At 36.6% G+C, this 5,015-nt stretch overlaps 1 long non-coding RNA gene across 1 annotated transcript; it reads right to left on the bottom strand.

Annotated features, from left to right (window-relative positions):
• Positions 1-1,282: 1,282 nt before the first annotated feature.
• Positions 1,283-4,604, bottom strand: LOC123169148 (uncharacterized). Its single transcript, XR_006484660.1, has 2 exons — positions 4,100-4,604; positions 1,283-3,943 (listed from the first exon to the last, which is right to left on the bottom strand). It is a non-coding gene; the product is annotated as an uncharacterized lncRNA (long non-coding RNA).
• Between the last annotated feature and the right edge of the window lie 411 nt (positions 4,605-5,015).

Below are 5,015 nucleotides of genomic sequence, written 5' to 3'. Positions count from 1 at the left end.
AGAACAATTATCATAATTAAATTCCTTGAAATCCAAAATAGTGGGTTCATTGCTATGGATAGAAACTTCCAATTGGGACGCCTTTTCTAGGGATAGAAACTTCCAATTCAAGTTTTGACCTCTTCAATCCCACTTTTACCAACTTTTGCATCAAGATCTAAAAACTCCGAATCATTGGGACGCCTTTTAACTAAAGTTGACTCATCTCCAGTCCCATCATTATCAAGATTCATATTGCAAAACAAAGATTTAATAGGAGACACATCAATCACTTTTAGATCTTCATCCCTATTATCATGAAAACTAGAAGAACACGCTTTAACAAAGCAATATTTCTTAGCACGCATCCTAGCGGTTCTTTCTTTGCACTCATCAATGGAAATTCTCATGGCTTTGAGAGACTCATTGATATAATGCTTAGGAGGAATATATCTAAGTTTCAAAGAATCAACATCAAGAGAAATTCTATCCACGTTCCTAGCCAACTCGTCAATCTTAGGCAATTTTTCTTCAAGCAAAGCATTAAAATTATTTTGAGAAATCATAAATTCTTTAACACTAGTCTCAAAATAAGAGGGCATCTTATTAAAATTTCCATAAGAGTTGTTGTAGGAATTACCATAATTATTAGAGGAATTACTAGGAAACGGCCTAGGATTAAAGTTTCCTCTATACGCGTTGTTGCCAAAATTGTTCCTACCAACAAAATTCACATCCATAGATTCATTATTATTCTCAATCAAAGTAGACACAGGCATATCATTAGGATCAGAAGAAACACTCTTATTAGCAAATAATTTCATAAGTTCATCCATCTTTCCACTCAAAACATTAATCTCTTCTATCGCATGAACCTTTTTACTAGTAGATCTTTCGGTGTGCCATTGAGAATAATTAACCATAACTAGTCGTCAACCCCTGCATTCGCACGGGCTAGTTATTTACATTCCAGCACTACATGTGAGTTTCCAATAAATGATGGAATAGTAGTACCAATAAACCATGTACACAAAAAATCTCTTTTACATGAGAATGTATCACGCTGTCAACTATACCGCTACGTGTTACCAGCTATATAAATAATGAATTGGTTAAAGCAATATCACTTATTTGGTATTTTTAAAAATTATCATGTGATTTTTTGCATTTTATATTTAAGTGGAAGGAAAACTTCAACAATATATGCCAACATGAACTTATGATAAAAAAGTAAATGAGAAACTCAAAGGTAAAGTAGATTGTAATGCCAAAACAGAAATACTTAATATCGAGAGGAAGAGCATGCAGCAAGATTATGTAGTAATGATGCACCCATAAATCTTCCTTTTGTATCTTTCGCCTTGATTTTGTCAACACTAACATCTCATGATGAGATGGATTACTATTATACATACCCGATGATGGATGTGCACACGACACACCAAGTTATGGATTATCTATGTCAAATCAACACACGTTATAGTTCTCTAGCAGTCCTGCCATTCCTCCGATATTGCAGTGAATAGGGAACAAACTCTCATTGCACCATCATGGTGATATTCCACAACTAAAATAAAAAATAGCACTTGATTGGCAAATCAACCCAAGACAGCGAGGCACTACGATATAAAGATTTGCAGAAACTAAGGGTTAGAGATCAAAATAATAGGAACAAATAATGCAAACAGCCAAATACACTCGCTTATTGTCAGAAAGAGGAAACACATGCATCATTTAAGATATATTTTATGCATACAATAAATAATATATTAAAATAGTTGTAAGATTATTGAAAGTAACCGTTCAACATGATAAGTGTGATATTGATACGTTTACGTAATAGCATTGACACATTCACACAATATGTTCGTAGACCCTTTCCATTCGGGAAATCTGTACATGTGGTGGAGGCCAATACTTTGTTCAGCTTACAATAATGCCCGGATGCACTATTTATTTAGAATACAGGAAATTGTAGACCAATTGAAAGAGTTTAGTGTGAGTTTGAAAATTTTGGAAATATATTCATCCATCATCTCATATAAATAGGGCGGAACAATCTGTTTGCATCAATAAATATTTATAAAGAAAGAATAATAGGTTATTTTGGCATTGTTGCAGAAGTGGACCTGGACATTATGCCAACCTTGTCAATAAAAAGAGGCTCATGTGGTCATTCCAAAAATACAGATCATTTTGTGTACTACTAACAAATAACTTCAGTCAATTCTTAAAGTGCTGCATAATCTAGCATGTGTGTGTAGAACCAAAACATATCATTTCATACTAAGTAGCACCATCTATATAGAGAAACATCTTATTTGTCTGCCCATTAATTAATTGAGCTCACATGAAAATAGAAAAGAAATAAGAGCTGCCATGAATAATGAACTATTGCACCAAATTCAGCCAAGTATGCCTCTACTTAAAAGATGACCAGAATTACAAATTAATGACTTCCCAACTAAGCATTTGATCATTTGATAAAATTTAAATTTAATTAAATGTGTCGTGCAAACGAAACAACTATGACATGCATAAACTTGAGAGCATCCAAAGAATACATACCAAGATTCTCTTCATAAGTATCCCGTCCATGTAAAAGAAAGACACTGGTTATCGAATATGATGTCAGAGTTAATTAGGGCATACCCTACTCCTTCCATTTATCTAATACGTATTAGATCATACAACATGATCCTTTCAGTTACATCAGAATGGAAATAGATGCATATAAGGCCATATATTTTGCTTAAACAAAGAAAAAGAGACTGAACTTTATCTGACAATATGTGTCTAGTAAAGTCTGTACATGTATGTATACCCTATATATCAACGACAACAGCATACGGTTTAATATCATGGAATCAGTCAGTAGATATAAATTTCTTGCAAGTTGCTTGGTGTTACCAATTAGACCTTAAGTACAAAGCAGATCTTACTAAGCAAGTCAGAGCACTATATACACAACAGAATACGTAAATGTACGAAAACGAACTCTTACCTGTTCTTTATTAGTACACCAATTCAGAAAATGGGCGACTTTAAAATAACAAAGTAGAAAAATTTATGAGGAAGAACTGCCAAGAGATTAACTTACCCATCATTTTTCGATCTTCCGTGTTGCTTTGAATAAATATTGCTAAGGTGCTGCCTTCTTGACCTTCAGAATTCATATACACTCCAAGTTTGCAAAGAGCACTGTCGAAAGAAATTTCATTAGAATAGAGCATAATTTATGCTTCTCAGATGCACATATCTTTACTGGATCACTGCATGGGCATAAAATTGAAAGAACAGATCCAAGTTAACAAAACGATATATTTAGCTTGTAAAAAATGTAGAGTGGTAGATTTAACAAACCAAGTAATGCTCCAAAATTTATATATCCACATCTTTAGCGAACTGAATCCCCAAACTAAACTGTATAACACCTACAAATCTTACCCATCGAAGTATCTATGACAGGTCTGAAACTAATGAATGCACGTGATCAAGATCCCCTCAAAACGAAAACCTAGACTGTATATGCTCATTACAGACCATGTCTGAAACTACAGGATGAATAACATAAAAAACCCACAAAATGGAAACCTACTACATTATTGATCCTTGCGTACCTTATAGGATGGACTGGTGTAAGCATTGGCTGGCTACCCATGGCAATGCAGGTGTGCTAACTTCGTATGCAAGTATTAAGTGGTATAAACGATGGGTAAACCATGGCTAATATGTGCACATCGGAGAGCGATTGTGGTATCTGTGAGGGAGTCCAAATCAGATAGGAGAGAGGGAGGAACTATGGCGTGTGGAACTCCCTGACTAAGTGAGTCTGTGACAGAAGATTAAGTTGATGAGAAGTGGCAGCCAAGAAGGTGAGCACACAACGGTGGAGTCGTCATTCTTGAGTAGGCTCCAGATCTGAGAGAATGTTTTGCGGGCTAATGGAACTTTGACAACTGAACTGAAACATCAAGGAGAGCATGTAAGAAATTTTTCAATGGAGGTATATAAGCATCCATATCATGAATCCCATCGAAGCACATATATCATAACTTATGATTCAAATCTTATCTACTGAAAAAACAGAAAAACTCAAAAATAGAGTAGGGAAGTTTACCTGTTCTATAGAAACTTTTGCGACTTGAATTGAAGCCACTACTGAAGGTATGGGAAAGGCGTTCCTATCTTTTGCAATGGAAGGGAAATCTGAGGAGGAGACATATAACCTGCGGAGACTCGTGACTGGAGAAGGACGACATCAATCACAGAAGCAGGAGGCTGCTTAGAACAGGATCGGCGAGGGAGATGATGGAGAAAGAAGGCAAAGGCGGCCGTGCTAACCTGCGGCACCAACGACGGAGGTAAGAGGACGGATTAGGGCAGGGTGACGGCAGCAGGCAGACGAAGCGGCCATTGAGATCGTCCATGACGGATAAATCGATGGCCTCCACATGTGCGCATACTCTGAAGGAGAAGTGGAGAGGAGACGTGCGCCGATTAGGGCCAGGGAGAGGGCTGGGTGATAGCAGCAGACGGAGGAGGTTGCCAATAGAGATCTTCAATGACAGATAGATGGCAGCAGACGGAGGTGGAGAGGAGACGTGCGCGAGAGGCAGACAGGAGACGTGTGTGCGTGGGGCTATCTTTTTTTTGCGGGTGGTGCGTGGGACTATCTAATGGCTAGAGATGATTCCTAGCATAATCTGATAGTTAAAAGTTTATTTCACATTATTTTTTCTCAGGTTTTGATTATAGATTAACCTAAAAAATAGGTAGATCTCCACAGATTTTCTCAGGTTTGATTAGATTAACCTAAAAAATTAGGTAGATCTACACCGTTATAATTAGGTCCCACAAGATTAACGGCTCCTAATTTCTAATTAATGTGATAATTCCTAGGGAGTCGGTAATTAGTATAGGTATAGATATAGATATAGATAGATAGATATTATCTAGGAGTTTAGTAGCTTCTCCTAAAGTGATTTCCATAAAAGTGCCTCCCGCGGCTGAATCTAAAAGATTTCTAGAAGCAA

This window comes from Triticum aestivum, chromosome 7D (genome assembly GCF_018294505.1).
Source record: "Triticum aestivum cultivar Chinese Spring chromosome 7D, IWGSC CS RefSeq v2.1, whole genome shotgun sequence".
Lineage (NCBI taxonomy): Eukaryota > Viridiplantae > Streptophyta > Magnoliopsida > Poales > Poaceae > Triticum > Triticum aestivum.
The sequence above is the reverse complement of the archived record's forward strand: the minus strand, read 5'-3'. Positions and strand labels throughout refer to the sequence as shown.